General features: G+C 51.7%; 1 pseudogene across 1 annotated transcript in view; it reads right to left on the reverse strand.

Moving 5' to 3' along the window:
- The window catches only part of LOC149326476 (carbohydrate sulfotransferase 10-like), a 65999-nt pseudogene extending 58385 nt beyond the window's left edge, over positions 1 to 7614 (reverse strand). Inside the window, exons 1-3 of the transcript XR_016286532.1 lie at positions 7573 to 7614; positions 6104 to 6204; positions 5335 to 5358 (exon numbers count right to left, since the gene is read on the reverse strand). The product of XR_016286532.1 is annotated as a carbohydrate sulfotransferase 10-like (transcript). The remainder of the gene's footprint in view (positions 1 to 5334; positions 5359 to 6103; positions 6205 to 7572) is intronic.
- Positions 7615 to 17739: the final 10125 nt, after the last annotated feature.

Consider the following 17739-nt stretch of genomic DNA (forward strand, 5'->3'; position numbering starts at 1 on the left):
CACCCGCATGCGACCATGCGTTTTATACCTTACGCCGCATCCTCACCGCACCACCTCTCCTGCGCCATTTCGACCCGACGGCCCCTACCGAGGTTCACACCGACGCCAGTAGTGTTGGTCTCGGAGCTGTACTCGCGCAGCGCAAACCTGGCTTTGTTGAGTACGTTGTCGCCTAGGCAAACCGCACCCTGACCAAGGCAGAGTCCAGTTACTCAGTAACGGAAAAAGAGTGTTTGGCTATCGTTTGGACTCTTACCAAATTTCGCCCTTATCTCTATGGTCGTCCCTTTGACGTCGTGACGGACCACCACGGGCTTTGCTGCTATCCTCCCTGAAAGACCCCTCCGGCCGCCTTGCAAGATGGGCTCTTCGTATGCAGGAATACGACGCCCGCGTAGTTTATCGCACCGCACTCAAGCACAAAGATGCCGACGCCCTTTCTCGCTGCCCCCTTCCGGTTGATCTCGCCGGCCTTTCAACACTCGAAGACTCGCCTCCGTTGCTTCACATGAACGACATGCCTTCAGCGCAGCGCATGGACGCTTGGATTGGGTCTCTGCTTGATTTCCTCTCTAAACCTTCGGCGGCTTCTTCATCACGCGCTCTCCGTCGCCAAGCTCCTCACTTCGCCATTCGTGGCAATGTTCTTTACCGCCACAACCACAGCGCAGATGGTCGCAAGTTGTTATTAGTTGTTCCTCGCCACCTTCGTTCGCAAGTCTGCGATTATTTCCACGCTGACCCACAATGCAGACACGCAGGAGTCCTCAAAACATACAGTCGGATCCGGCTGGGTTACTACTGGCGCGCCATGTATAACTTCATACTCAAGTACATCCGCTCATGTCTGCCCTGCCAACATCGCAAACCCCTGCTCTCCATTCTGCAGGCGAGTTGCAGACGCTACCTTGCCCACCGCGCCCCTTCGACCACGTAGGCATTGATTTTTATGGACCTCTTCCCTACACTGCAGCTGGTAACCGTTGGGCTATCGTCGCAGTTGACCACTTGACGAGGTATGCAGAAACCGCTGCCCTTCCGTCCGCCTCAGCGTCTGACGTAGACTCCTTCATTTTGCGACGGTTCATTCTTCGCCACGGTGCACCGCGCGAACTGCTGAGTGAGAGAGGACGCGTTTTCGTATCGGAAGTTGTGAAAGCCCTGCTCCGGAAGTGCAACATTATTCACTGAACAAGCTCCGCCTATCATCCACAAACAAACGGCCTTACAGAAAGATTTAACCGTACACTCGGCGACATGCTCTCTATATACGTCTCATCAGACCATTCCAATTGGGAGCTCGTCCTTCCGTATGTGACGTACACCTACAACACCGCAACGCAGTCTACTACCGGCTTCTCCTCGTTCTATCTTCTTTACGGCCGCCATCTTTCTGCTCCGCTCGATACCATTCTCCCATACCAGCCTAACGCATCTGAGTGTACTCCTATTTCGCAAGCTGCACGACACGCAGAAGAGTGTCGCCAAATCGCCCGTTCCCTCACAACTGAGGCCCAATACCGTCAAAAATCCCGCCACGACTGCCATCACACGTCCCCGAACTTTTCCTCTGGTAGCCTCGTGTGGCTCTGGATTGCATCCAGTACTCCGGGCCTCTCCTCGAAACTTCTCGCAAAGTTTCACGACCCCTACCGAGTTGCGGAACGCACCTCGCCTGTTAATTACGTGGTGGAACCGCTGATGCCGTCTCCTGATCTTCGCCGGCAAGGACGCGAGGCTGTTCACGTCCAGCGCCTTAAGCCGCATTATGATCCGGCCCTCTCACCTACGCCGTAAGTCGCCAGGATGGCTCCTGCCCTCCCCCGGGGGGGGGGGGGGGGGAGGGGGGGGGGGCAGTTGTAACGACGAAGAAGTACCTATTCATGTGAAGACGACGACGAACTTCTGACTGTTGTGTTCAGCGGCATTGCCATCGCTTTGGGTGTGTGCTCTCGGCGCTCGACCTCCGTGTCTACGGGCCACCGGCGCTCAGTGCCTCTAACCATCCCAGTAGCCATCTTACACCAGAAAAGTTTGTTGTCCTAGCTGCTTGCTATCGTGATATTCTGCTGGGTATGGACTTCCTAACGGATAACGGCGCCACCATCCACCTGCAGTCAGACTCCATCCAGTTTTCGACAGAGAATGCCATTGAAACCACAGATTCCCTCCCGTCGGTGCTTGAAGAGCAAGTGACCTTCCTCTCCGCTCCAGTATACTGGTGACTGTCGGTTGACATACAATTCGAGACACTGAAGGTATAGTCGAGAGTAAACAGCTTTTCCTTCTCAACCGCGGTATTGCAGTACCTCGGGCGGTAGCGTTTCTGGAAGACGGCAAAGTGGATGTACTCCTGATTAATTTCAGCAGTGAGCACCGGCACCTGAAGAAAGGGACGATTGTCGCTTACATAGATGCCGTCCCTGATACTCAGTGCGCATAAAGCCTTACTCGTGCTTCGCGATGGGAACCAGAGGACATAGTCGATGTTAAGTACGACATTAATGAGACATTGCCGCAACAGCAACAAGGCATGCTGCGCGACCTGTTCAATCGCTACAGACACACATTTGCATAATCTCCGCGCGTCGGCAGTATGCACCTTGCTACACATCGCATTATTACCAAAGACACGGCACAACCACTGCGAGAGTCACCCTACCGTGTTCTCTTTAGAGAACGCGCCGCTATAAGCACGCAAGTTAAGGAAATGCTTGATAACGACGTCATTCTAGCGTCTCGGAGCCCCTGGGCCGCACCTGTCGTGCTCGTATAGAAATAAAGACGGAAAATTGCGGTTCTGCGTTGATTACCAGCGACTGTGTAACATCACTAAAAAGGACGTTTACCCTTTGCGCAGAAGTGACGACGCTTTGTATCGTTTATGCAACCCCAAGTATTTATCCACCATGGATTTGAAGTCTGGGTACTAGGAAATAGCGGTAGACAAGATGAACCACGAGAAGACGGCATTCATCACTTCAGACGTGTTGTAGGAGTTTCAGGTCATGTCATTTGGGCTTACTTCGCCCCAGGAAATTTCAGAGGCTTATGGACACAGTCCTCGCGGACCTGAAATGGCACACTTGCCTCGTATAGTTGGACGATGTGATCGTTTTCGTCCTACATTTTGACAAACACCTTCGTCGTCTCGAGGCGGTGCTGAAGGCCATATCATCTGTGGAATAAGTCTAAAAGCCGAGAAGTGTTACTTTGGTTCGGAGGAGTTGAAGTTTTTTGTGCCACCTCCTGAACCACGAAGGGGTCTTTCCGGATCCTGAGGAAACCGTCGCCATCCCGAATTTCTCGCCGCCGCAGAATTAGAAGTTCAGCGTTTCATTGGACTATGTGCGGATTACCGCCGCTTTGTGAAAAACTTCTCTAAACGTTCCAGTGGGAAGCGCTGCAACAAGCGTACCTAGAGCGCTGCAATAGAATTTGGTGCATGGCGCTCTTACTGTCCGTTTCTTTCTGTCTCTTTCTGTGTGCGTGCCCTTTTTTTGCGCTGTTAAAAATATTGTAACATGTACCAACAAGCGAATGGCACTTTTACTGTCCGTTTATTTTGTCTTTTCCCTTTTTGGCGCTGTTAAGAATATTGTAACATGTTCCTAGAGCTTCAACACCGCCTACAGTCACTACCCATTCTGGCGCACTTTGATGGATGTGCTGACAACGAGGCACACACCGACGTCAGCAATGTTGGTTTCGGTGCAGTCCAACTTCAGGTCCAGACATCGTGTAATTGCCTACGCAAGTCGTGCACTGTCTAAGGCCGATGCAAACCACTCTTCCACCGAAAAAGACTGCTTCGCCATCGTGCGGGCAATTTCCAAGTTTCGACCATACCTTTACAGTCGACCTTTCAAAGTAGTGACAGATCATCACGCACTTTGTTGGTGGTCAACATAGAGGATCATTCAGAGCGCCATGCACGATGGAGTCTCCAACAGCGGGAATACATTTCTCTAACCTAAATATCCGGCCACAAGCATTTGGACGCTGACTGCGTTTCCCATGCCCCTGCACAACCAGCTCCTGACGACGCTGGGGACGACGACGCCTTTGTGACCACCCTAAATTCTACCGACTTTGCTCCACAACAACGCGCCAAACCAGACCTTCGAGACATCATTGAGTATCTTGAATGTTCCAGTGGCAGAATACCTGCCGCCTTCCAGTGCGCTTTATCCTCCTCCTGCCTGCGTGATGGCGTGCTCTTCAAAAAGAAATAATCTTCTAACAGCCGCGAGTACTTGCTCGCGTGCCCGAGAACCTACGCTCTGAAATTTTGAATGCCTGCCAAGACGAACCTGCTTCCTGCCACCGTGGCATTACTAGAACGCAAGCCAAGATTAGCGAAAAATACTACTGGCCTCGCCTTGGAGATGACTTTACGTATTACGTTCGCCCTTGTCGTGACTGTCAGCGCCTCAAGGTTCCTCCTGCCAAGCCCGCCGGCTTCCTCAAGCCCACTGACCCGCCGTCCCGAACATTCCAACAAATCGGGATGGATTTGCTCGTCCCGTTCCCCATATGAAACTCCAGAAAGCGGTTGATAATAGTCGCCACAGACTATCTCGCGCGTTACACGGAGAAGGCCGCTCCTTCTAGTGGAACCGCTGTCGATGTGGCCAAATTTTTTGTGCTTCAAATCGTACTTGCCACGGGTTCTCATTACAGCCAGAGGAGCTGCCTTTAATGATGAGCTTATGCAGCATATTCTTGACTTCAGCTGCACGAGCCACCGCAGAACGACCTCCTACCATCACCAGACGAACGGCCTGACCGAACGTCTGAACAACACTCTCTCGGACATGCTTTCGATGTACGTGGACGGGGAGCACAAAACGCGGGATGAAGTCCTTCCTTACGTCACGTTCGCCTATAATACCGCCGTCCAGGAAACAACCAACATGACTGCGGTTAGACTCGTTTAAACAATGTTTCTCGTGACAATGTCTCGCGAAAATATTAGCTTGAGCAGAAGGCAGTTTGACTGAAAAAAAGTTTTAAGAGGTGGCATTTGTTCTACTTTTTTTTATCTGCATGAATTGCTTGTGATAATTGTCGGCGCTATAAAATGCAGGAAAGCTGCAAAAGCCGTGCCTATCACCTCAAAGAGCAGTACACAAAGCTAAACGTATTGTTAGCTTTACAATGTTCACTCAATCATCAGACATATTATTGCTTTCTCAAAGATAAGCGGACGTAAAACCAGGCTGATTTCCGCCCCCTATGTGAAAACAACTTGCTTTCCTGAGGTCCATAAAAGTGAAGTGCATAAGAATGGCTTTTGGAATACCGTCCATGGAATAGCAGTCGAAATTTCACCTGTGGTGAGGCAAACTCTTCTCTCTGCAAAAAAAAAAAAAAAACGGTTTATAGAAAACTACACAACACAATATTTTAGTTTCAACTTGCCTCACCTTACGTCTGCAATTCTGAGAATCTCAGTGTATTGATATTCTTGGTTGTATTACGTATGTACTAGATGTTATGTAATTAACTCTGACTGAAGCTGCATACCAGAACCCAAGCGACACTTTTCGAAGTTATACAGAAAGACTAGAGTTAAACAGGTCTAGATTTCAAGAAATTGTGCGCTGAAATGTTATCCCAGGGCTTCTGTCATACAATCGCAGCAAACAGCATGCAACATTAAGAAATCCTGAGCAGCAAAATGGCTCAGGGCAGCTTTGTCAGCACCCACCATGTGGCAAACTTCTGTCTAGAGAGCAGTACGCTGGGAAAACATTCACCTATCTCTGCTTAGGCCGTGTACAGCGAACAGCGTCATATATACGAGAAAGATTGGCTTCCAATTCGAACAGAGGCTCTGAGATAACAAGGAAATAACACAGTCCGTTTGACGATCGCCGTCACGGTTCGTAAGTGCTAGGAAAAGAGACATATAGGCGAAGTAACGATAGGCACCTGGAAAAAGTCATCTGAACGAGTTCTCTAAGGCGGGGGCTGCACACAATGTTCAGAAAGGAGACGAACTTCATCCTCCTTCTTAAGACATTCCAAGAAGACTGCTCTAACACACGTACTGACGGCCACACTCTCCAACAAATAATTAGCTGCCTGCAGCCCTCACCTTTTTTTTCCTCCGTTGAAACGTCGGGGATGACGTTGTAACCCCACAGATTCTCCTGTCTGCCGTAGCGGTTGCGGTCTGTTTTCACGATATTTGCAACGCTACCTTCGATGAAAACTGGCACGCGCAATAAAGTGGTCTCAATACGAGAGCGTCGCAAACTGGAAGTCTGGCCTACACCGCTTCCGCTGAGCGGGTGGAGTGTCCTTAAAGCACTTTGTGGTGCAGCCGCACAACTGAATATAACAACAGGAAAGAGGCACCCAGTTGTGCGGCTTCCTTCTTGCTGTATGTGCGCTGAAAACTATACTTTGTTTTTTTACCCATCTATTGCCAACTGCGCGGAAACAACGAGAGTGCAGCTGGAAAAAAAAAAAAAAGAGTTCCCATATTTCATGCTACCACCGACGCCGGTGTGCACGCCTGATGAGAATTGTTTGCAAGCACTTTAACAGGCCTTGAAACCAAGCCCCAACGATTGCGTTTCGATAGAGGCGAACGCAAAAGGCACCCGTGTGCTGTGCGACATATGTGCACGTTGCTGATACCCAGGTGCCTGAAATGATCCCGCAGCCCTCCTGTACGGCACCCCTTTTCTCTTTCTTTTTTCTCTCTCATATTCCTCCATTGCACCCCTGTGTGGTTGGGGTGTACAACGAGAAGTGGCACTTGCTGTGCCTTTTATTTCCTCAACGCCATTTTTAGGAGGCAAAAATACCTGCACACTGAATTTGCGTTTGCTGCGTACAGTGTGAAGGCGCTTACGTAATGGTTAAAGCCGACCGCTTTGGAACTTCTAGGCTTAACGATATGAGCAACATTCCGCTGCGCGTCTAGCGGCGCTGTTTTAAAGAGGAAAGAAAATAGTTTAAATGCCTTAATAAGCGTGAAAACATATTGGGGAGTGGCCCACAATGTACGCATGATATGCCATCGCAAAGAAGGCTCGTAAAAGCTGAAATTCATTACTTGCTAAATTGGCTGTCTAGGATAGGGCGAGGTAAAATGATATCCTTGAATCTAAATACCTCTCTGCGCATCCGTGCAACGCCAGTGCACAACATCTGTCAAAGAACACTGAAAGTTACAGGAGCGAAAATCTGTACTGAGGTTCTGGCACCCTTAATATTGTTGCGTGACGGCAAGCCGAAGAACCAGACGTGTTGACAGATGGCAAAGGTAAGAGTTTTTAATGGCGGTAGGAATAGCGCGAGCGCTCCGTGCCGCGCCACTGCCAACTTTGTCGTCTGCTAGTCCGTAACACTACCCGGGGCTACTGAGCGATCGTCCAGATCCTGCGAACTTAGAGAACAGTGAAGATGAAAGAAAATACGTGACGATGGGCTTGACACCTGACAGGGGGGATGAACAAAGAAGAGTAGAAGATGTAAGGCTTGCCGGCAGAATGAAAGAGATGAGCAGGCGATCGGATGAACGCTGGTCCAGAGAGATTCTGGCACACGGTTCACCTTCAACTCACGGCTGAAGTCCAAGGGCGCACCAAACCGCATCGGCAGGGGGGCTGTGTGCTCACGTGTGTCGGATCGGTCGGGTCGCTTAACATCTGGTCCGCAGGATCGTCGTGTCTTGCAGTCGGGGCGTGGCACGAGGCTGGGGCGAAAGGCGAGGTCGGTTCTGGTCAGGCGGGTTGGGGCAGAGCCGTGCGGCGCGGATTAGGAACGCAAGGCCAACGACCATGGCAGACGCTGCCCGCCGAACCTCCAGGACCAGGATGGCGATGATCAGCCCGCACCTCCGCCAAATGTTACGTGACGCCAAGCCGAAGAACCAGACGTTTTGGCAGATGGCGATGATAAGATTTTTTAATTGCGGTGGACGTAGCGCGAGAGCTCGGTGCCGTACCACTGCCCACTTTGCCGTCTTGTTGTTTGTAGCAATATGACTGACGTGGCAGCATGTAAGGCTGATCTCACAGATGCATTTCTTCTGCTGCAGCGGAATCTCTGTCCATTCAAATGTCACCAAATCTGCCTTTGCTGTGTATTTTATAGCGTGCAGTGGAGCTCAGTATCCCGAAGTGAGTACTCGAGAAGGTTCAGGTGGGCCTCTTTACGAAATGTTTAGTCATCGAGCATAAATCCCGGTAGGGAATCCTAGATGCAAAGAATAAAATCATCTGTTCACGCAAACTGGTAACACAGTATACTATTGGTCTGTTTGAGGAGCTCAACCCCGCACAACCTCAGCTCGCCTTACGAAAATTTTCTTCACGCAGTACGTAATTTGCCACTTTACTGCGGATTATACTGTAATATCTACTTTACTGTTATTGCTTTGTATTGCTTACGAAGTACACAGAGCTGCAACTTCCTTTGAGAAGACAAGCCGAGGGAAGTTTTTGTTAAACCTCCAGTTATATGAGAGTATTCAACTGGCTATTTCATTTATGTGAAATTAATGTGTCATTTCTGAGGTGTGAGCACGTCTCAAAATGCTCTGCAACTTAACGAAAAATATGCATTTTGACAGCATTTTTCGCGCTGAGCGGATCATCAGTAGCAAGAGACGCAGCAACTCAGCTACTTTTGAGGCCTGAATGGGCGCTGCATTCCGTGGCAGATACCCGAGTGCAGTTGTCATTTCCCTGCGAGTCACAGGCTAGACGATTTTAGAGATTATTATTGTTCTGATGATCACGCTGCTAATGCAAGGCTGATCTCGCCTACATTTCAACGTGAATACATTCTGGTTTGTACAACTCTGCAGGTTGCGCAGAGAAGAAGGCGGAAATACATTTTGCTCACTTTGTTGGCATTAATTGAGTCTTAAGATTCTTTAGTTTCAGTTGACTTCTTGAGCAGAACATGTGAGATAACGATAAAGCGATCAAAGGCTTGGACACCTACTCACCCCCTAACCTATCTGTCAACTCTGCCTGGATAATCTCCCGCGATAGTTTGAATCTGCTTCTCGCGACAATGGTGCTTTCGTAAAATGCCACAAAGCTCAAGTTCGCACAGGGATCTGCTCTTTTCCCGGAACTCGGTACATCACTGGTGTCGTCACTGTGATAATCAATGGCTTCCCGCTTCCTATAGTGGGCTTCAACGAACTCTCCGCACTTTTCCCTCACATTACAACAATGTTCATGGAGACACTGATTAATACCCCTACCAGATTGTGCAAGATATATTTTTCGACATGAAATCGGTGGGCTGTACATAATGGATTCCGCACATTTCTCGAACCTCTCGTTGCCGCAACTTGCACGCAAGATTATTACAGGCGCCGGGATTAGCAATTCTGCACGATTTTTGGAGCTTATCCGGTCGTAAAAAACACTTGGACATTGGCCCTTTGCCAAATCTTTCTTTAGCAGATGAGACAGCCTGAATGTACGGTGTAAGGGATCGGTAGTGTACGCGGGGTCATCGGGACCGGTATTTCTCCCTCACGACCCCGCCAGCTACCGTCTTCAATGGACGCCAGCGGCGTGAGGGGGGCGGCCGCGGCGATCAAAGCAAAGCGTCTCCTTTCTCGGAATGCGGCCGCTCGCGAATGCGCCGGGAAGTGCGGGTGTCCGCCCCGCGGTACCGATTCACGCACGTGCTGGCACGAATGTGCATTTGTGTTTGTTTTTATTTTCTGGTGGAGAGGGTGATTTACCCTACGGTAGTTGGAGGGTTGGCCATGCTCTCGATTAGCCAATCATATGAAGAGTGTAGAACGATTGGGTGCTACCAAATGTGGGCCGGGCCTTGAGGTCTTTAAAACCGGGCTCCGGCGCCCGAAATAGGGGATCAGCGCTACGGTGAAATGCTATACTTCTTCGGCTATGCCGAGTAGGGGCCTCCTCTAGTGTTAGCCAGCTCCGCCATTTTGTTGTTTGTCCTTTGCTGCTTAATGTCTCGAGTGCCTAAACTTGTATATGCTGTAAATATCTGTGTATAAATCGTCAGGTATTCCCTTTATAATTGCGTCTCAACTCATCGTGAGACCGTCTCTGACGGGGCACCTCTGGCGCGAAGATCAAGCTTCATTCTTCGAGTTAAACCAGCCGTCTCTGGCGGGGCACCTCTGGTGCGAGGAAGGAAGATAGAAGAACCTGAACTTTAGCGGCGCAGTCGACGAGGATCCTGCGGCCATCTGAAGACGGCGCAGGAAGAAGACTGAACGCAGGGAAAAAGGCGACGACAAGGCAGCGTTCGAGAACGGACCTGCAGGGAGAGATAGCGGCAAGGACTACGACAGTAGTCCAGCGACGCGAGACTGCGTCCGGTGAAAGAAAGCAGCGCGTCGAGAACTCGACGGTCACCAGCGGTTCGCCGCAAGTGACGACAACGTGCACAGGACCAGCGGCATCCGACAGCTCATCGCAGCTTCCGGTGAAAGTGGCGGTGGACTCCGACGCCAAGGAGCTGGCAATGCGGATCGACGCATCGAAACTGTGAGTTTTCTTCGTCGCATTGTTCACGTCCCTGTGTATGTGTTCGAGCCGGTAGGACAGCTGAGGGGTACAGACGCGGTATGGAGAGTTATCCATGCCTGCCCTAACTCGATGCGAGGTACCAGGTTGAGTTAGCGAAGGCGCGCTTAGCGGACCTTCAGGCTCAACTTGCGAAAGTAAATGGCGGAAAGGCGCTGCTTCGCGAGGAAGAACCTAAGGATGTTAAGTATGTCTTGAAGGTAATAGAAGCAAGACGCCAGCAGGTAGAGCTCGAGATCTCTAAGATCAAGGAGAGTAAAAGAGCCAGTGAATCAGCCAGGGAGAACTGCTCCATGTCCCGAGAGGTGAGGCCGCCTGTGCTGGAAGACAAAGGATTATGCTTGTCATGCACAGATCAGGGAAACAGCAGTGAGGACGCTGAAAGCAATCAGCCGGTATGCGGGAACGCATCTTTGTTAGGAAAGGCCACAAAAGTTCAGGAAGTGAAAACAGGATTCCTGAAGGACGCGGAAATATCACAGCTTTTCCGCCACCGCGGGCGGCTAGCAAAGAACAGGAGCAGCCCAATTCTCATGAACTAGGACCAATCGAGACCAAGATGTCCAATAACAAAGAGGACAGCGGTGGAATCCCTGCAGGCTCTATGACTAAGATTGCGACCTCCTACACGGAGCTAGTAACAGGTGAAAATCTGGCGTTGCTGCAAACATACACTGTGTCGGCCATAGAGCATGAAGTGACCCGTAGCGTTACTGGTGGCAAGAGCACTTCATCCGAGGCAGAGAGCGGAGGTGGGCCTGCTGGGCCAACCGGGCAGAGCGCCGTGCAATTGTCGAACGCACCCGGTGTGTGTCCGGCCAGGTCATTTGAGGACCCGGAAATGAGTGGCATCTTGCCGCAAGGCAAGCTCGGGTCACGTGACTGCGATGGAGCTCATGGAGCCTCGGAGTTAGACGATGCCACGAAGCCGGCAAATGCCTATCAAGCAGGGAACGGCAACGTCAGTGTTTGCCCGCGCAGGAACGGGCAAATGGCTCTTTGCGAGGTGAAGTGCCAGGAGGCAGGTGCGTGGCTTTCATGTTGAAAGTCGTTACGTGGAACGTTACGTTCCGTGCTGCAGGTCACCAAATCAAGCGCAGCGAGACCGGCCGCATTGGAATGGTTAGACGGGGCAAGCGCTATGCTCCTTACGCAGCACGCGGTTCGTACCGGCGCGCCAGGGAGAGCGGGCCCTCAGGTGCGTCGTGTGGTCAGGTATTTGGACCCATCGAGGGCCGGGACGTGTTTGATCCTGGAGGACACCAGCTGTTGAGTTCTTGCCCCGCTGTAGCACTAGCCTAATGAGCATAGTAGCCATTAGGCGTTCATCGTGTTGAGACGCGTGGTGGCTAGAACGCGCACAGGGACGCTCGGTGCGACCAAGGAGGCTCACGTGGCCGCTTTCAGACCCCATATCAGTGCTACTGAACACTCCAGTTGCGAGTGTCGGTGTGTGTGTGTGTGTTGAGGATTTGCGGGGTCGCAGCGGAGCACCAGACAGAGACGACCAGCGTGGCAGGCTTCTAGTTCCAGACTGCGCGTGCCGGGCGTGCGCCACGAGCACGCGCTGTCCATCTTTATTTTCCTCTAGCGCGCGCTGTAACGCCGATCTCAGCGCCGGCGCTTTATAGCGTCGCCGGGCGCTACAGGGCCCCCCGCCTAGACGGAACGGCGAAATATACGCGCCGACGGGGCAGAGATGGAGTAGCCACGGCAGGCAAGCAGGCAGCTGGAGGAACAGTGTCCCCATGGGGTCGCTACAAGGTCCGGTAAGTTCATGTCGGGGGCCGGGAAGAGCTGTCGGGTGGAGTGCACGGGCTCAGGTGGACGAGCCTGGCTGCTTCGCAACGGGCGAGGGATGCAGAAAGGGGATGGTGATGACAGCGGCAGCCGACATGAAAAGTCACCCAGGAAACGTCGACGGGATGGCCGGAAACAAGTATTGACGGCAACTGGTAGGGCTGACAGTGCGCTCGAGGATAGCCTGAAGATACACCGGCGGCCAGTCTTGCGAGCGTTTGCAGTGCGTTTCCCCAGAGGGTGTGGCAGATGGTGCTCGAGGCGGCGAAGCAACTTCAAGGCAGGCGTAGGCGGAGTGAGCAACGGGCGGCTGCCATCTGGCGGGAAAACCATGGCCGACTCGATACTGGTAGCACTAGTTGGAGAAGTAGGGCAGAAGTCCGGCACATGAGCATCGAAAGGAACGGGATGCGCTGGTGCTCCGACCACAGGCAGTGCTTGATGGGGCCCGCCCAAACGCGTCCATGCCGCAAGCAGGCCACCACCTTCGGTGGCTGTGTCGTCTGTCGCGGAGGCAGAGTCACTTGCGAAGCTGGCAGATGCCCAGAGAGCCATGGGAAGCGGTGCGGGTTGCGCATTGTGAGCGACAGGGCTCTGATGGGGCTTGCAGGCGCGTCTCGCGATAGGAAGGACAGATGGGCTCACCGGGAATGGGCATGAGGTGGCGGCCCAGCTAGCGGTGTCAAGCTGCTTTGAAGATGCAAACACCGGCGGGGAGCAAGAAGGGCCCACATCAGTGGACTGGTCGGGCTTGAGAGAAACCGCTGACACCGGGTCAGGAATATTTTCAGGCAAAGTGGGGCTGGTGGCAACCGCCATGCCTGTTACTGCTGTCACCGGGTTGGCCTTCTCACCCTGCTCCTGATGACGATTAGTGCTCTGCGGACCTTCTGAGGGGCTGGGAGTGTGACAAGCAGGTTTGGTCGTTGTCGAGAGCTCTTTAGCATCAGCGGGCGACGGCTTCAACCTCACAGAAGAGGCCTGCAGAGCTGTTGGCGGTAGTGACGAGGTAGATGGAGATGCCGGAAGCCTCGGCACGGCTGCTGCCGCAGAGTCGTCTTTGGCTGCAGGAGGCTCTGGCGACAACGCCACTGAAGCGCAAAGACGCAGAGCCAGAGACGCGGGTCGGATAGTAGTGGAGGCAGGACGCGAAGAGGAGCTCGTGAGGATCCCACCTGGTGTGGCGTCGAGAGAGACAGCCGGGCTGGAGACGCTGGACGGGAGTGGCGGCGAGGCGGCGAGGGGCTGCTGAGGCGGGCCGGGTTCTGATGAAGGCTGCGTGGGCGCGAGCGAGGCCGGTGCAGGGCCAGAGGCTGGCGGCGGCGAAAACGGGTCCGCTGCGTCGTAGAGCGGCGGCGGAACGTAGTAGGCGCCGAAGTACGCCAAGACGGCCGCACGCAGCTCATCGTATGGCCGGCCGCCGAAAGCAGAGTAGGTGAGCCGACGCAGGAGGTCGGCCGGGAGGATGTCACAAAGGACTTCGTGTTTGAACGGCTGGATGGTGATGCCGTTCAGGTACATCGCAGCCTCCAGTTGGGCGAACCACCCGCCGACGCCTGCAGGCCGGAACGCCGGCAGCGGCGGGTCGAAACTTGGGTGCTGCCAGTACGCCATGCTGGAACGCCGCTGCGATAGAAGGCACGGTTCGCCAGGTCGCCACTGTAGAGGATTTGCGGGGTCGCAGCGGAGCACCAGAGAGAGACGACCAGCGTGGCAGGCTTCTAGTTCCAGACTGCGCGTGCCGGGCGTGCGCCACGAGCACGCGCTGTCCGTCTTTATTTTCCTCTAGCGCGCGCTGTAACGCCGATCTCAGCGCCGGCGCTTTATAGCGTCGCCGGGCGCTACATGTGCTTATTCGCGAGCAGGACGCGGGTGTGCATGCAAGTGAACTGGGTACATGGACGCCGTGTTACGGCGCACGGCAGGCATGCCACTGTATGTATTTGAGTATGCAATTTGCTTACGTTGTGTTGGTTCCCGTGTGCATTTTGCTTTTCGTTTTGTTGGTGCCAGTGCTGGTGTAGCTGCGGTATGTAACCCACAGGGTGGTTTTGTGACCCGTACCGATCCCGTTTTTGTTGTAATTCTAAAAGTGGCATTTGAGCCCTGTGTAGAATCTTGAGAAGGGCGTGTAAGGGATCGGTAGTGTACGCGGGGTCATCGGGACCGGTAATTCTCCCTCACGACCCCGCCAGCTACCGTCTTCAATAGACACCACCGGCGTGAGGTGGGGCGGCCGCGGCGCTCAAAGCGAAGCGTCGCCTTTCTCGGAACGCGGCCGCTCGCGAATGCGCCGGGAAGTACGGGTGCACGCCCCGCGGTACCGATTCGCGCACGTGCTGGCACGAATGTGTATTTGTGTTTGTTTTTATTTGTAATTTGAGGTCTAGAGGGTGATTTACCCTACGGTAGATGGAGGGTTGGCCATGCGCTCAATTAGCCAATCATATGAAGAGTGTAGAATGATTGGGTGCTACCAAACGTGGGCCGGGCCTTGAGGTCTTTAAAACCGGGCTCCGGCGCCAGAAATAGGTGTTCTGCGCTACAGTGAGATGCTATGCATCTTCGGCTATGCAGAGTAGGGGCCTCCCCAAGTGTTAGCCAGTTCCACCTTTTTGTTGTTTTGTCTCTTTTTGCCGTTTAAATTGTCTCGAGTGCCTTAACTTGTATCTAATGTAAATATCTGTGCATAAAACGTCAAGTATTCCCTTTATCCCTGCGTCTCAACTCATCGTGAGACCGTCTCTGACGGGGCACCTCTGGTGCGAAGATCAAGCTTCATTCTTCGAGTTAAACCAACCGTCACTCGCGGGGCACCGCTGGTGCGAGGAAGGAAAATAGAAGAACCTGAACTTTACTTACGGAATAACCGCTTCGAAGCGGAAACCTGGGAGGCGTCAGGTGGATCTCATGTGGACATATGTTCGACAGAGTGGTAGTTGTGTTAACGACCACCTCCGTGAGCATTGTAGAAATATGAGGGAAATGTGTGGCCGGTTCCATGATGGCCGCAGTCGGAACCGAGTTTCGGCCAAAGTGCAGATCCATGTGCGAACTTGAGTTGTGTGCCATTTTACAAAGAATGCACCATTGTCCCGAGAAGGAGATTCAAACTAACTTGCGAGATTTGCGCGGCAGATTTTATAGATAGGTTAGGGGATGGCTGTGGGTCCCAGTCGTCGACTGCTTTATCATCAAAGAAACGGCAACGCTTGCGTCGTCGCTGATGGTACACCGTCTGCGCCTGTCCCGCAACGACTGGCTTCTATTTCGCTGCGCGTTTCACAATAAATTTACTGCAAGTTAGCGCTCGTGTGCGTCGCGTCGACTTTCTTCGTTCTCGTTTGTTTGTGCGCTTCATGTTTTGGGAATATCTCAACAACATGGCCAAACAACCACTTAATGAGATCACGGTTTCCGATTGACCTAATTTGTTCCGATTAAGTTCAAACTAAAATCGTTATTTAGTATATTTTACCTGTGAAATTCGGCTAAAGATTTTTGGCGTCGCTGTTATAACTGCAAATGGTACATAGAGCGTGGTTTATTTTGTTGTTGTACCCTTAGAGAACGGCACATACCCAGTAGGGGGATGGTCGCACATGTGATTGTCAAAAATAGATTATAGAGTGCGTCACGTAAGCAAAAATTAAAGAATATAATAAAGAGGGGCAAGAAAACTATACTGATATAAAAAAGCACGATCTTCACTTCATCTCATTCTCACTCATGTATCTTCTACCTCATTTGTGAAACTAAAGTGCACCGCTTTGTTATCTGGCTGAAAAGTGCGCTAAGGTTCTCCTAGTAATATTCCTAGTTGTATTAAACTTTTTTTTCATTCGCCGCGGTGATTCAGTGGTTATGGCTCTCGGCTGCTGACCCGAAAGGCGCGGGCTTGATCCCGGCCAGATTTTGATGGAGGCGAAATTCGAGAGTACCCTGTGCTGCGCGATGTCAATGCACGCGGAAGAACCCCAGGTGGTTGAAATTTTCGGAGCCCTTCACTACAGCGCACTTCAGAAACCATTTGCTTTTTCCAACAATTCTGATTAAAACTGAGTTACTATTGTCAAAAGGGCTGCCGAGTAATAGAGCGCGTCTCTGTTATTTGTTCAAATTGCGAAATGGTAAGAACCAGTTATCTCAAGGTACATTACTCTTCAGAGAACTCCTCTGCGGAGCATTGGAGGTTGGCGTGTTTACATTGCGGCGTACCTGACTATTACGCTTCAGATAACGGTTTGAGCCACCAGAACGCCATATTTTGAAAAATGACTGCTGCGCTCAAAACGAGTGGACTTTTTGTGCATTCGCTGGCGGCCTGGCTCTTATATTGGGTGGGAAAATTTTAACAAAGTTGAACATGCGCTGTTAACCCTGATTAGACCTAAATGCGATAGCCTGCGTAAACCCCTCTGCGTTAAACTCAATAACCGTTAGGCTTTTTGTGCACTCCAAGCTGGACAACAAACGACTGCAATTGGTTCGCACAAGATATTTAAGAAAAAGAGTTGCACGCATACAGATCGGTCTCTCTGGCAGGCGCGCAGTATGCGCTGTGCCAGACGGGAGAAAACCGCATTACATCATCATATCTTGGAGTATCCGGTTCTTTGCCAACCCCATTGTCTCAACTTATCTCTATCGAACGGATAGAGATAGCCCGCTCAAGTCGTGACACAGGAAACGGAAGTCCTGTTCCAGGAAGGAGACTGAAGATCTGATTAAGAAACGCCAAAGAATGAGTACGTCCAACTCCACAGACAGGATAGAACTAGCAGAGCTATCGAAGTTAATAAATAAGCGCAAGGTAGCCGACATAAGAAAGCTTAACATGGAGAAAATCAAGCATGCTCTAAGGAACGGAGATAGCCTAAAATCAGTGAGGAGAAAACTAGGCGTAGTTAAAAACCAGATGTATGCGCTAAAAGACAAACAGGGCAATGTCATAAGGAATATGGATAAGATAGTTGATTTAGCCGAATAGTGCTACACAAATCTATACAGTAGCGAATGTAATCATCAAGTTACTGAGGGAGGCAGTCGAGCACAGCAATGGGACATCCTGCAGTAAGGAAGGAGGAAGTAAAGAAAGCCTGGGGAGCAATGCAAAGAGAGAAAGCAGCTGGTGAGGATCAGGTAACAGCAGATTTGTTGAACGACGGAGGAGAGATTGTGCTACAAAAACTAGCCACCCTGTATACGCAATGCCTTGTGACCTCGAGAGTACCAGAAGCTGGGAAGAACGCTAACATTACCTTAATTCATGAGAAAGGAGACGTCAAGAAGTTGAAGAATTACAGACCAATCATCTTATTGTCCGTTGCCTACAGGGTATTTACTAAGGTAATCGCTAATAGAGTCAGGACAACCTTGGACTTTAGTC

This window comes from Amblyomma mixtum, chromosome 10 (assembly GCF_055824585.1).
Source record: "Amblyomma mixtum isolate Tamu chromosome 10, ASM5582458v1, whole genome shotgun sequence".
Lineage (NCBI taxonomy): Eukaryota > Metazoa > Arthropoda > Arachnida > Ixodida > Ixodidae > Amblyomma > Amblyomma mixtum.